This window comes from Phyllopteryx taeniolatus, chromosome 17, assembly GCF_024500385.1.
Source record: "Phyllopteryx taeniolatus isolate TA_2022b chromosome 17, UOR_Ptae_1.2, whole genome shotgun sequence".
NCBI lineage: Eukaryota > Metazoa > Chordata > Actinopteri > Syngnathiformes > Syngnathidae > Phyllopteryx > Phyllopteryx taeniolatus.
In genome coordinates this window covers 7,054,832-7,070,827 of record NC_084518.1, presented here as the reverse complement: position 1 = coordinate 7,070,827, position 15,996 = coordinate 7,054,832, and the positions used below count along the sequence as shown (strand labels likewise).

The window sequence follows — 15,996 nt, the reverse complement described above, 5'->3', positions numbered from 1 at the left end:
CATCCAGGAGATGGGCTACAACTGTCGCGTTTATTGGATCAAGCCACTTCTTAGCTTGAGCCAACGTAGGAAGAGTCTCAACTGGGTCAAGGAGAAGAAGGACTGGACTGTTGGCCAGTGGTTCAAGGTCCTCTTTTCCAATGAAAGTAAAGTGTGCCTTTCATTCGGGAATCAAGGTCCAAGGGTTTGGAGGAAGACGAGAGAAGAACAGAACCCAAGCTGCTTGAGCTCCAGTGTGAAATATCCACAGTCAGTCATCATTTGGGGTGCAATGTCCAGTGCAGGTGTTGGTAAACTCTGCTTTCCTTAATCTAAGGTCACCGCAACAGTCTACCAGAATGTTTTAGAGGACTTCATGATTCCTTCTGCTGAGGGTCTGTATGGAGATGGAGATTTCATCTTCCAGCAGGACCTGGCCCATACCGCCAGAAGCACCAAAAAACCTGGTTTGATGCATCACAGTGCTTGACTGGCCAGCCAACTCTCCGCCTCTAAACCCCATTGAGAATCTATGGGGTATTATCAAGAGGAAAATGAGGGGCACCAGACCCACAAACAAAGAAGAACTGACAGCAAGCATCAAGGAAATCTGGGCATCCATAACTCCCAGGCAATCCCACAGGCTGATTGCCTCAATGCCCCGGCGTATCGAGATGGTGATTCAAGCAAAGGGATTCCCAACTAAGTATTTAAGATTAACATATCGTTTTGAAAGTACCATATTTTGATTGATTTAATGTGAGCCTAATTTCTTTCTTTTTTTCTACGTAAACTGAGAATTAAATGGTGATTTCTTCACAGCATACTATTTTTTTTAGAATTACTAATTTTGTGGGTTTTATGAGCTGGAAGACCAAATTATGTAAAAAAAACAATACTTGAAATTGTTTAAATTGTGGGCCCTGAATATATACTGTGTATATATATATAAGTGGATACAAAACTGGGTCAAACAGAAGTAGCTGTCAGAGGGGCCTTTTCTGGACATGGACTTTTATACTAAGTCCATGTTAGAGAGTCACTCTATGTAGGTCTAAATAGCCCAAATATGGGACCTTTAAGAAGAAAAAAGCTAATCCCAGAAGGGAAAAAAATAAACTGCGAAACCTAAGGCAATAAATTATTTTACCAAGGTCAAATTTATGGCTGTAAAATGTGCATGTCTGGAGAAATAAATGTTTTTTTCTTTAGAATAATCTAAATGGATTCATAGCGTTTTGGAATAGCACTCAAGTATTAGTTTTAAATTCCAACTTGCACTGTTCAAGTAATTCACCTGTGACAAAAAAACAAAAGCCAACAAGTGAAGTGCTCACATGATACGGACCCACTGCTCACACTGCTCACAAGTTAGTCATTACTGTTCCACAAGTGCTGTAGGTGTCGTTAGCGCATTTTCAAACTGTTTCCGACTAAAAACAAATCGATGTTCTTACAGTGGTTGAAATAAGTATTTAACACCTCACAATTTTTCTCACAAAATATACTTCCAAACCTGCTATTTAACCCGAAAAATTTCACCTGATGTTGGGAACAACCCAGGTAATCCATACATACAAAGAAAGTAGAGAAAATCAGCTCAGAAATTAAGTTGTGTGTAAAAAAAGTATTGGACACATGAAAAAAGGGAGGTGCAAAAAGGCATGGAAAGCTAAGACAACACCTAAAATCTATCAATAATCAAACAGCAATCCAGCCCCTTGTCAGTGCAAATGAATATCAGCTGGTTCAGTCCTAATTGATGGCCTACAAAAAGGTCTCATTGCAAAGGTGTGAGTCAGGACACATCTCATGATGGGTAACACCAGAGAGCTGTCTCAAGATCATCGCAAACTAATTGTTGCAAAACATAACAATGGCATTGGTTACAGGCGCATATCTAATCTTCTGAACGTTCCAGTGTGCACGATTGGGACCAAAATAAGTGGAAGGCCAATCATACCACCATAAATCTGCCTCGATCAGGTGCTCCTTGCAAGATTTCTGACAGAGGAGTGCAAAGTATGATCAGAAGAGTTGTCCAAGAGCCAAGGACTACCTGTGGAGAGCATCAAAAAGACCTGGAATTAGCAGGTACTGTTGTCACAAGGAAAACCACCCCCGTGGCCTGTATGCACGCTCACCACGCAAGATCCCATTGCTGGAAAAAAAAAAACATGTAAAAGCTCATTTAAATTTCGCTGAACAAAATTTGGACAAGCCAGTTAAATACTGGGAGAATATAGGCTGGTCGGATGAGAACAAAATTTAACTGTTCGGATGCCATAATCCACTCCACGTTTGGAGGAGAAATGGCACTGCACATTACCCTAAAAACACCATACCAACAGTCAGGTTCGGAGGTGGGAACATGATGGTGTGGGGTTGCTTTTCAGAAAATGGTACTGGTAAACTTCACATTATTGAAGGAAGGATGAATGGGCAAATGTACCGAGACATTCATGACAAAAATCTGATGCCATCGACGAGGATGATGAAAATGAAACGAAGGTAGACATTTCATCAGGATAATGATCCAAAGCATACTGCCAAGGAAACTCTCAATGGGTTTAAAAAAATAAAAAATAAAAATAAAACTGCTAGAATGGCCCAGCCAATCACCTGACTTGAATCCAATCCAAAATCTATGGAAAGAAGAGAAACTCCAGGGCCATAAAAGAAGCCCACGAAACCTTTAAGATTTGAAGACTGCTCGTCTGGACGAATGGGCCAAAATCAAACCACAACAATCCATGTGACTAGTTCCTCCATACAGGAGGCTTCTTGAAGCTGTGATTGCAAACAAAGGCTTTTGTACAAAGTATTAAATAAATACCAGTTGACGTGTTCAATACTTTTTCCATGTGTCATGTCATTTATCATTATTACACACAACATAATTTCAAAATTTATTTGTTCTACTTTCTTTGGATGTATGGATTACTTGGGTTGTTCCCAACATCTGGTGAAATTATCAGGTCAATACAATCTTTGGAAATATATTTAATGAGAAAAATGGTGATGTGTTAAATGCTTATTTCAGCAGCTGTATCGTAGGCCTGGTACACACATAAGGACTTCTGAAATCTTAAAAGTTTTTTTTTAATCTTGAAGATAAACAAAATCTGGCAGTTAACAGTTTTGGCTGTATTGTGTGTGCTGTGCTCCGATAATACTGATACAGAACACCACACACATAAAGATTATTTTCCAGCGCCAATCTCGAAATCTCGCATGATCACACGTGATCACACAAAACCGAAGAAACACTTCTGGCGTCGCGCCGATGATTCCCGAACATTCGCTAAGGTTACCAGAGTCAGGGAGTTATGGAGTTTGCGCCTTGTAAAATGCCGATGTCCTCAAAAAACGACTTGCTTTGGAGAATACGTCTTACCACTACTGACTACTTGTCTCCTTCGTAATGAACAAGCCCTACTTTCAACGGTATACGTAATGAACAGAGATGTTCCGCAGCACTAACGTTATGTTAGTAAGGTAGACTAACCTCAATCTCACTGATTTGCGCAATGTCAATATTACCTTCATCGCTCGGGTCCCACAATGCGGCGTCTTTGGCGGAGAGAAAGGTCCATCTCACAATGAACAGGTGCTCGCCTTGCATTTCACTATGAAACTATGAAACTTTTGCCGTTTTGTCTTTTTTTCTTCTTCTCGATTTAGCGTCCTTCAACCGAAAACCTTCACTTCTGCATCCTACTTCTCACGCATCGGTGGCGTCAGCGCGTTGTGTCACATACGCCCATGCGTGCGTCCGTCACCATGACTGTCTCCGCGGTAAAACTGTGATTTGCAATTTTGGTTTTAAATGTGTTTTTCGAGGTGTTAAATGCGATGTGAGACCGCTTAATTTGAGCCTCGGTTTAGCCCATTAAAAGCCTCTATATATACAGTAAATTTAGGGTAGAAAAACATAAAACTAAACAGTGATGTAGAACTTTTGTTCAAATTACTGCCTATAACAGCATGTTGAAAAATAGCTACACAAATCTCAGCAATTGCTATACAAAATAATTTTGTAGCAGTAATTGCTATACAAAAAATGTTGAGTATTTCAGACCCTGGTCACATGCATATAAACACACAATTCCTTATTAATAACATGAGTCAGCTACTTTATGAATGAGGGTAAATCGAGTCAGAGATTGGAAAATCTAGTCATAACACTGCTTCCATTGTAGGAGATCACTGTCGGGAAAACCACCCTTCTGACATGCGAGAAATTAATACCACGGTTGTACTTACAGCCAAGAGCTGCCAATCATTCCATGTATCACCCCGGACACTGCAGAGAAAATGATGCCCAACCAGACTTAAAATCAGCCTCAATTGAAAGATGAGTTGGCCAACTTGAAATGATAAAAATTGTGCTTCTCTTACAAAAAAAAAAACACACCCACCAGCCCTGTGTTCTGCCATTGTTGTTTTGAAATTCAGCCGATCACACGACCAGTCAGGAGCTGCCAATAGTTCCTCTGATTCCCTTGTATGCTGCACATTTAACTATGCGCAACCGGACTTGAAATCAGCCTCGAATCAAAATTGAAAACTTTAAATTGTTCTACGCCCAACCAGACTTGAAATGAGCCCCGAATCATAACAGAGAACTCTAAATTGTCCAACTCCGAATCGGGCTTCAAACAAACTTAATTCACACAGGGCTATATTCCCCCATTTGTGTAGTCTTATTTTAATGTGACTGGCTTGCAAACTTTCTGGGTACGCGGATTCTCCCGTAATGACTTCTGGCCCACCCACCGTGCATAAGCAGCTCATGTATGCACAACTCCGTATGAGGCGTGACTCATTGAGGTCTGTGGCTGGCTATAAATCGCGGAGAATGGAATTTTTATGAGACGTCTGGATGCCATCGAAATCCACAACACTTTAAATTTGAAATTCACTTTGGTAGCGGATGTGTCATCGCCATTGAGACGTGCACAATGCTGACGTGCCCACTGCTCCAACTCACTTTGGAGGAGAGCATGTTTTTTGTGTGCTCTGAATGAGGGCAATGAGAAAGGTTCAGCGATGAGTGAAGAAAAGAAGTGCAATTAAGTGTTATTTTTTTCTGTTATTAGTGGAAAATAAAGCATTAAAGTCCCAGCCCCAAAAAACACAACACCACTAAACGTACACAGAACTCTGCAAAGGAAAAACTTCTATTAATTCAACCATTATCCATCCATTATCATCATATGGGTCACGAATGAGCTGGGCGCCATCCCAGCTAATTTTAGCCAAGAAGCAGGATACAACCTGGACTGGTCACAGAGCACATAGAGGCAAACAAGCATTCACACCGATCGGATTAAGAGTCTTCAATTAACCTAACACATGTTTTTGAAATGTAGGAGGAAGTCAGAGTTCCTGGAGAAAACCCATCGCAAGCACGGGGCGACCATGCAAAATCCACAAAACAAGTTTGGAGTTGAAATTTGAAGGCTGAACCTAAAAACTGTGAGGTAGGCATGTAAGTATCTTGACCAATCTGCTGCCCGGACAAATTGCTAATAAAGTGAATTCTTAAATCCATGTCTGTTCATGTTTAACATACAACAGTACTTATTTTAAATTTCCCCACTATAGATTATAAATCATTAGATTCTTCTTTCTGTGAGTTGAGAGGTGCCAAATACAGAGCTGCTAAGGAACTACGCATAGAATAACTGAATGAAGTATTCATAGATCATTTTACACTTGAGACTATGTGAGTCCTAGAGTCCTAGCCCTGGAACAAAGAGTACCTGCAACTTATCATCACGGAATCAGACACAGTAATCCTCCGCTCTATCACGGTTCTTGATTTGTGATGCCGCTGTATTGCAGATTTTTATTGCAGTTGTTACTCTATTTTTTACACTGTTTGTACAATATTTTTGTGTTATCCATTGCGCTTGCTCTCTCTCAATATACTGTACGTGTTTTGACCTGCCACAATAGCATATTTTTTTGAATGATATATTTTCCCCAAAACTTTCACGAATCTTACAAATTTTACAAATTCTGCCCTGGTAATGAAATATGAGCACAACTGAGTAATGTTCTCTCATTTACTACATAAAAGTAGGGCTGCATTTCACAAAAAAGCAAGTAAATAAAGAGAAAGTTAATTGTGTTCAAATAAAGTGCTTAACTTCAGAAAAATAAAAAAAAGTTAGAATTTCCCCTTTTGTATTTGGCATCTTGACACAACAGTGAAGTCTCAAACAGTACATATTTAAATTTAACAAATCTAATAACTAAACCGTTTTAGAGGTTATTTGTTCGAAACCTTTTTGTTTCATAATGTGTCATGTGTGTGTGTTCTGGGTTTTGTCTTCCCCCTGTTTGACACACACCTGCTCCTGTGAGCATCTTCACCACCTGTGCCTCGTTCACCCTAATTACCTATTGTATTTAACCTCGTGTCTCATTCCCTCTCGTTGCCAGTTCGTTGTACCTTGTCGTCGCGTTCCAGCATTCCTTGTTTCCACGTCACAGACTCACAGTAAGATTTGACCCTGTTCCGATTAACGACCTTGCCTCTTTGCCTCATGTTTTTGGATACTGTTGCCTTTCTTGGATTGCCTGCCTGTGTACCGACCTATGCCCGTCTATTAAACCTCTCTTTTTGGAAACTGTCCCTTTGTTTTGGAGTCGTGCATTTTTGCGTCCTATCCTCTGTTCCGTTCATGACATAATGACGTTTTACATATGCACTTTTAACAAGTGCTCACAGTGGGAACTTCCCACTGACAAATGCAAACAAATGACTCTGGCCGTTCCATTTTAAGCCGTTCCAAATGTTTTCTTGCTTTGTCATTTTCGGATCTTTCTCCATCTTTAACTCAACTTCCACGCAGTCTCTTTCTCTCTCCCCTGCTACGTTTCTCCTCGTCTCCGTGTGGGCTGTGCGCAGTCAGTGATTACCACCCACCGCCCAAGATGCACATTTGACTGGCTGAAGGGTGGCTGAACTCACATGTGATTGGTCAGTATGATTCATCACTACCGTAAAGCCTGCAATATGTTGTGCCGCTTAAAATGGAAGCGCCCCGTATGTCTTGAATCATAACCTCTCTTTTTTGGCTATGGTGTGTGTCCGTATGGGACTGCTTCTGGGTCCGGACGCGGACGGCGGTCCGCCAGTTAGTGCCCTTTGTTTTAAACTATGTTGCCACGATCGAGCGAGCCAGAGTGAATTGTTGAGCTCGTTAGCTCGCTAGCTAGTTATCTCACGGGCTAGCGAACGTAATAGTTAATTTTGCCTAAAGTGCCCCACTTTTGTGACTCTACAGAGCCAACATCTGTTCCGCCAGCTCGCGGCTTTTGTGAGGCATGTGCCGGGTGTTAGAATGACAATTTATCTGGTCCAGATATAGTTGTATTTATGGAACGATAACCTGCCCTACTCTAAATCTGATTGGCTACTGGCTATCACCAAGACAGGACTCGTACTTTCAGTCGAGAATGATTCTCTGAAGCACTACAGCAATATACACATACATAGTTAAGCAATGCTGTGCGTCTGTGGCCGCAGATTGATCATGTTTTATGTGTGCCTGCTCATTTTTGTGCGTCTCAGACACGGGACGCACATCAAACGAGATTCCTATGTATTAAATCATAATTACAGAAATACTGTATGTGAAAATGTAAGTCCATGTGGTCTTTCAACTTTCATTTTCTTCTAATCTCAAATTTAAAATTAACCTCAAATTAAATCACTTAAACAGAAAAAGCGGCACAGTGGGCGACTGCTTTAGCACATCTGCCTCACAGTTCTGAGGACTGGGGTGCAAATCCCGGCCCCGCCTGTGTGGAGTTTGCATGTTCTCCCCGTGCCTCCATGGGTTGTCTCCGGGCACTCCAGTTTCCTCCCACATCCCAAAAACATGCATGGCAGGTTGATCGAAGACTCTAAATTGTCCGTAGGTGTGTATGTGAGTGCGAATGGCTGTTTGTTTATATGTGCCCTGCGATTGGCGGGCCACCAGTTCAGGGTGTACCCCGCCTCTCGGCCGAAGATAGCTGGGATAGGCTCCAGCACGCCCACTACCTTAGTGAGGATAAACGATCCGGAAAATGGATGGATGGATGGCTAAAGAGAAAATGTGATGTTGAAGTGTCAGCATGGATCACTTGAGCATTGATTTACCTTCGGCCATGGCTTGACCCTCTCCCTGCTAAATATTTCCCTTTAAAGCTACATAAACAATCCAAATGGCAGCCAACACTATCAGATTTCCGACTTCCATTTGCACCACACTAACACCATAGTAGTGTAGGGGGAGACGGGTACATGCTTCCCACAGAAGTATTGATACCTTCACCAGAGTTGAAGCGGTTTATGGGAGTGGAAGTTCATGTTCTTGTCACATTGCACACATGACATTGTTCCACCTACTAGCTGCTGTATTTACCCATGTGCTGCCTTGGCAGCTGTTTATACCTCATTTTAGCACAGAGCTGTCATCACCCTTTGGAGATGAACTTTGATGAAGTTACACAGTGAGTGGGAGGTATGCGTGGGTGCTTAACCGCCATTTCTCTGCTCTTTAGTTCAAATGTTTATTAGTTTATGATAATTAAAGTCTTCTAAATGTATGTTATGAATTCCATGGAGATGTTCCCTCCTGAAAATAGCAAAAGCTTATGTTGTATGTAAAAATGACAAATGATAGCAATTTATTTTTTATGAATAACAGAAATATGTTGTCAGAAGCTATAGAAGCAAAGTCAGTGAAGTAATCGGCATAAAAACTAGATTCTTTTAGCAACATGCACATGTCTAAATTGACTGGAAAGCACAAAATAATGGCAACGAAGACATCCTACGTCACGACAGCAGCACCAAACCATAAATTTTGAGCATCCTACATCAACCTTCTTGGTCTCAGTTGGGCAGGTTGGGTTCTTGCATTGCCTGGGGTTTCACTTTTAAAAAAAATAAATATTTTTTTGTGTTTGATATGATATACGATAATGATGTTTGAGGGGTACTGTGTTCTATGCTGTCTCTCAAAGCACTTTGTGTACATGTTTTTGAAGGTGCTATATCAATAAAATTATTATTATTAATAATAATGTTACGATTGGCTGGAAACCAGTTCAAGGTGTACCCCACCTCCTGCCCGATGACAGCTGGGACAGGCTCCAGCACTCCCGCGACCCTTGTGAGGAGAAGCGGATCAGAAAATGGATGGATAATAATGTTGAATGGAGCCCTACGGTGGGGCGCAAGCCAGTGCAAACTGTAGGCCGGTTCCAAGCCCAAATAAATGCAGAGGGTTGCGTCAGGAAGGGCATCCGGCTTAAAACTTTGCCAAACAAATATGAGCGTTAGTCAAAAGAATTCCATACCGGATCGGTCATGGCCCGGGGTAATAACGTCCGCCCCCAGCACCGTTAACCTGCAGGGCGCCGGTGGAAATTCAGCTACTGTAGGTCAAAGACGAAGGTTCTTAGGCAGAAAGAGAAGAGGAAAGCACAGAGCCAAGAATTGAGTGTGGGGATTTTGAATGTGGGACTATGACAGGAAAATCTCAGGAGTTGATTGACATGATGATTAGGAGAAAGGTTGATATATTGTGTCTCCAGGAGACCAGGTGGAAAGGCAGTAAGGCTTCTACCATGGTGTAGATGGGAAGAGAAATGGAGTAGGGGTTATTTGAAAAGAAGAGTAAGCTAAGAATGAATTGGAGGTGAAAAGGGTATCAGATCGACTGATGAGGCTGAAACTTGAAATTGATGGTGTTATGTACAACCCCAATTCCAATGAAGTTGGGACGTTGTGTTAAACATAAATAAAAACAGAATACAATGATTTGCAAATCATGTTCATCCTATATTTAATTGAATACACTACAAAGACAAGATATTTAATGTTCAAAATGATAAACAGTTGTTTTTAGCAAATAATCATTAACTTGGCATTTTTTTTGGCTGCAACATTTTCCAAAACCGGTGGAAAAAAAGATTGAGAAAGTACAGGAATGCTCATCAAACACCTGTTTGGAACATCCCACAGGTGAACAGGCTAATTGGGAACAGGTGGATGTCATGATTGGGTATAAAAGGAGCTTCCCTGAATTGCTCAGTCATTCACAAGCAAAGATGGGGCGAGGTTCACCTCTTTGTGAACAAGTGCGTGAGAAAATAGTCGAACAGTTTAAGGACAATGTTCCTCAACGTACAATTGCAAGGTATTTAGGGATTTCATCATCTACGGTCCATAATATCATCGAAAGGTTCAGAGAATCTGGAGAAATCACTGCATGTAAGCAGCAAGGCCGAAAACCAACATTGAATGCCCGTGACCTTCGATCCCTCAGGCAATACTGCATCAAAAACCGACATCAATGTGTAAAGGATATCACCACATGGGCTCAGGAACACTTCAGAAAACCAATGTCAGTAAATAAAGTTCGGCGCTACATCCGTAAGTGCAACTTGAAACTCGACTATGCAAAGCAAAAGCCATTTATCAACAACACCCAGAAACGCCACCGGCTTCTCTGGGCCCGAGCTCATCTTAGATGGACTGCTGAAAAGTGGAAAAGTGTTCTGTGGTCCGACGAGTCCACATGTCAAATTGTTTTTGGAAATTTTGGATGTCGTGTTATCCGGGCCAAAGAAGAAAAGAACCATCCGGACTGTTATGGATGCAAAGTTCAAAAGCCAGCATCTGTGATGGTATGGGGCTGTGTTAGTGCCAATGGCATGGGTAACTTACACATCTGTGAAGGCACCATTAATGCTGAAAGGTATATACAGGTTTTGGAGACCCCGTACTGTTGAACAGCTGAAGCTGTACATCAAGCAAGAATGGGAAAGAATTCCACCTACAAAGCTTCAACAATTAGTGTCCTCAGTTCCAAAAAGTTTATTGAATGTTGTGAAAAGAAAAAGAAAAGCTTTTTTGGAACGTGTTGCAGCCATAAAATTCTAAGTTAGTGATTCTTTGCTAAAAACAATAAAGTTTATCAGTTTGAACATTACATATCTTGTCTTTGTAGTGTATTCAATTAAATATAGGTCGAACATGATTTGCAAATCATTGTATTCTGTTATTTTTTATGTTTAACACAACGTCCCAACTTCAATGGAATTGGGGTTGTATAATGTGATTATCGGCTATGCCCGACAGGTAGGATGTGAGCGAGAGGTGAAAGAGAAATTCTGGAAGGAGCTAGACGAAGAGAGAGAGAGCGAGAGAGTTGCGATTGGTGCAGATTGTAATGGATGATTGTAACGGGCTGCAGAGGAAACTAGAAGTTGCGGTCAGAAATTAGAAAGTTTAAAGCAAAACATGCCCAAATTTTGGTGAACTTATGATATATGCGCTCACCGAAACAAATAAAATGGCTAAAAATGGACTTGGATTAAAAAAAAATAAATAAATACTTTTGACTGTTCACACCACAGTAGGTAGATACGACACACCCCTATTGAGCATAAACTTTCACATGTAAAAATATTTTTTTCTTCGAATTGTATGTATTAATAATAATAAAAAAGTAAACTTCCTAAAAATCGGTTAAGAAATAAGCAAGTTATGACTCAATTTCAATGTCCATGCATTGCCTTTGATGGGAACGTCAACGTCCTCCAACATGGCTGCTATGTAGGTACAGTACGTCGGTTAGCCGGGCTGCTCCAGCGCGCTAGCATATCTTGTCTTCATATCTATGGTTCACAGACTAGAAGCACTTTCATTCAAGTGCTATTAACAAAATGCTGCTGATTCCTAATGTTTTGTCATGCTATTGTTACCCTAAGTAAGTGTTAAGATATTTCACCTGTTAGCTATTTGGCCAAAACGTTAGCTCATAACTACCCACTATCAGTATAATCTTTTGTATTAAAGCAGATTTTTCTTTTTGGCTAAAAGTATCATGGAAAAAAAAAAAAAGATGATTGTGCTCTCACTTGTTTTTTTTTTTTTTTTTGCAACCTTTCCACAGATGTAGGGCAAGCTACTGCAGTTAGCATTAATGTTGCGCCCAAATGCGCAGAATGCCACTGACAAAATTTGGGTAATTAATTGTGCATGTGCATGTGTGAGTCTTCCATATAGCCTTCAACCCAGGGGTTAATTTTTCAGTGGAGCCATATGAGAAGCTGCAACAGTTGTCGAGGGCCATGCCAATATGCTAACCTCAAATGTATTTTATATCATCCATCCATCCATCCATTTTCTGTACCGCTTATCTTCATTAGGGTCGCGAGCGTGCTGGAGCCTATCCTTGCTATCTTTGGGTAGGAGGCAATTTAATGTATTTATATCCATCCATCCATTTTCTGAACCGCTTCTCCTCACTAGGGTCACGGGCGTGCTGGAGCCTATCCCAGCTGTCATCGGGCAGGAGGCGGGGTACACCCTGAACTGGTTGCCAGCCAATCGCAGGGCACATACAAACAAACAACCATCCGTACTCACATTCACACCTCCGGGCAATTTAGAGTCTCCAATTAATGCATGTTTTTGGGATGTGGGAGGAAACCGGAGTGCCCGGAGAAAACCCACGCAGGCACGGCGAGAACATGCAAACTCCACACAGGCGGGGCCGGGGACTGAACCCGGGTCCTCAGAACTGTGAGGCTGACGCTCTAACCAGTCGTCCACCGTGCCGCCAATGTATTTATATAACGCATTAAATTGTACTGTTTAAATAAGCTGTTACTTGTTAATATGTTGTCATAATTAGGAAATCAAATCCATCCATCCATCCATCCATTTTCTACACCGCTTATCCTCACGCGGGTCGCAGGTATGCTGGAGCCTTTCCCAGCTAACTGCGTGCAGGAGGCAGGGTAAACCCTGAACAGGTCGCCAGCCAATCAAACGGCAAATATAAACAAACAACCATTCACACTTACATTAACACCTGCGGGCAATTTAGTCTTCAATTAATCTACCATGCATGTTTTTGGGATGTGGGAGGAAACCGGAGTACCTTGAGAAAACCCACGCCAGCACGGGGAGAACATGCAAACTCCACAAAGGCGAGGCCAGATTTGAACCCGGGTCCTCAGATCTGTGCTGCCAGGAAATAAAATATTAAACGGGTAGATAGGTGAACAAAGAGACATTATTTTTTGTAAATAAATACTATTCTGACCAATTAAGTGAAATTTGATAATTTCCCGCAGCACACCAGAAGAGCTCTCACGGCACACTAATGTGCCACGGCACACTGGTTGGGAATCACTGTGCTAAAGTATGTCATTTTTTCTTCATTTCAAAGTGTGCTGATATTTTGAGCATCAATGGCTAGCTAATATTGGTCGTTCCTAGTCAGGACTTCCAAATCTTGGGATGGATGGTTAGATGGATATATAGATGGTAAGTAAAATATTATTGAACGTGACATATAATCGGTATCCCGTCCACCGGCCTGCTCTTGGGTGGACCCATGGGCCTGATCCCGCCCCTCGATTGATTGGGTGGGGTCCTCAGCCTCCGCGGTGCGGCCACAGCAATTACAGGACACTTCTGTCAGTCTTTGTGCATGTAAAACGGTGTCAATTTACTTGCATGTATCCACAGGCACACACCCTTAGGACTCTTTCACTGGGTGTGTGGTCACGCACTTACTGCGACAAGTAACTCATGAAAATGGAAATCGCTTTAATTTACATAATTAATACCACCGCACTTCAGTTGTACAGCCGGGTTCACGACCCTTGTCCTGCATGTTTCTTCTCCTGTCCTTGTCCTGTTCTATATTGTCCTGTCCTTCCCTTACAGTGGTAGCACAACAGCCCCATGCAACACTCATATTTAATGTTTCATTGTTGTAGATAATGTAATGATTTACTTCTCTCATCCTGTTTACAATTAGTGCTTTGTCTTTTGTCTTTGTTTCTCTCTCCTTTCGTGAAACTTTGTTCTGTTCGAGTGATCAAGTCTGATTCTCAATAAACCTCAATTATAATACTAAGAAACCATAGCGGAAGCTTAAAAACTCCATTGTGAAACAGTAAAACTGTTCCGGCACAAAAGGGATACAGATTTTCCATTCTGCTTGACCTAACAGTCGTACAGGACAAAAAAAAAAAGAAAGTGACATTTATTGATACAATGCTGAATTACAATACAGACAATACGTACATTGAAACCATTGATATGCATATTATCAGGCTAAATCCCCCTGGTCCTCTTCTCTCCACCATGCAAGAAATGAAAGTGATCCCTCCAGCCACGATAGCAAAATGTTTGTACCATCCACACACATGCACTTCAAAATAAAAAGCAACGCATATCTTCCTCTTTGCCTTTCGGCTTGTCCCATTAGTGGTCGCCACAGCACGTCATGTTTTTCCATGCAAGACTATCTTCTGCATCCTCCTCTCTAAAACTAATTGTTATGTGTTACCTCACGCCATTTTTTTTTTGTTTAGTTGGCATGGCCTTGCAGAATGGTGGATCTGTAAGCCTTTTTTGCTAGAACAGTTTTTGCTATGCAACTGGGGTGTTTGAAATACTCCATCTTATTTTAAAAAAAAATGTAATTATTCTGATGCAACCTGGTGAGGACATGCAATAACTAACCAAGAGAACAAGATGAGAGAGGACAGGAAAGGGAAGGACAGGACAGGATGTGGGAAATGGGCAAGGCAGTTATTAGTGGTCCCAGCACAAGCAATTAAAGCCTATAGCGTGTCTATCGAACTTATTAGTGAATGAACACCGCATGCATGTTAGTCAACTGGTGTACAGAGTTGCTTAGTCGGCACACTGAGGAAGAGTGGGCCCGGCCCTCTCCACCCACCTCACTACATCGATCAACCTTCTCTTAGGTCTTCCTCTAGCTCTCTTGCCTGGCAGCTCCATCCTCATCCTCCTTCTACCAATATATTCACCATCTGCTCTCTCTAACTTTGTCTCCAAAACATCCAACCTTTGCTGTCCCTCTGATAAGCTCATTTCTAATCCTATCCAACTTGGTCACTTCTAGAGATAACCTAAACATCTTAATTTCCGCCACATCCAGCTGCGCTTCCTGTTGACTCTTCAGTGGCACTGTCTCAAATCCGTACATCATGGCTGACCTCACCACTGTCATAAACTTTGCCCTTCAGCCAAGCAGAGACCCTTCTGTCACAACACACCTGACACTTTACTCCATCCATGCCAACCTGCTTGGACTCGTTTCTTCACCTAGTTACAAGGCTCAAAATATTTTTTTTTCTTTGAGGAGCAATTTTGCTCATGATTTTTTTCATTTGAGGCACAACTTTGTAATATTGAGCAGCAATGTTTTTTGAAGGTTAATTTTCACAGGTAAAGGCAAGGGTTTTATGAAACAACACAAATACGAGAATAAAACAGGGAAATTGAATGTAGGACTGCAGCTATCGAGTGTTTTAGTACTCGAGTATCCCCCAAAGCCTTTTTCTGTTTGGGTACATAACCCATTTTACCCATTATTCCTCTCTGACCACATTTGCCATGTTTTTCACCTACATGACTCAAAACGTAGCCACTTACAGATCAAATGGTAGTATACTGGTCATGTGTCACACAGTATGTCAAACATAAGGACCCTATATGTAAATAACATCAGTGTTGGGAAAGTTCATTTTCTACACATTTTCACTCCATTTTATTTCCCATAGGTTGCCACACGGCATGGTGGGCGATTGGTTAGAGCGTCAGCCTCACATTTCTGAGGACCCGGGTTCAATCCCCGGCCCCGCCTGTGTGGAGTTTGCATGTTCTCCCTGTGCCTGCGTGGGTTTTCCCGGGGACTCCGGTTTCCTCCCACATCCCAAAAACATGCATTAATTAGAGACTCTAAATTGCCCGTAGGCATGACTGTGAGTGCGAATGGTTGTTTGTTTCTATGTGCCCTGCGATTGGCTGGCAACCAGTTCAGGGTGTACCCCGCCTCCTGCCCGATGACAGCTGGGATAGGCTCCAGCACGCCCGCGACCCTAGTGAGGAGAAGCGGCTCAGAAAATGGATGGATGGATGGAGGTTGCCACACATTCAGTCCACACTAGTAG

At 41.9% G+C, this 15,996-nt stretch overlaps 1 protein-coding gene across 4 annotated transcripts in view; it reads right to left on the bottom strand.

The window, feature by feature from the left end:
* The window catches only part of pknox2 (pbx/knotted 1 homeobox 2), a 216,881-nt gene that overhangs the window by 168,400 nt on the left and 32,485 nt on the right, over positions 1 to 15,996 (bottom strand). Inside the window, exon 2 of one of the 4 annotated variants that reach the window (XM_061751966.1) lies at positions 1,943 to 2,038. The exons of the other annotated variants lie outside the window; for them this stretch is intronic. The gene's annotated coding sequence lies outside the window, so the exon portion shown is untranslated. The remainder of the gene's footprint in view (positions 1 to 1,942; positions 2,039 to 15,996) is intronic. 4 annotated transcript variants of the gene reach the window in all.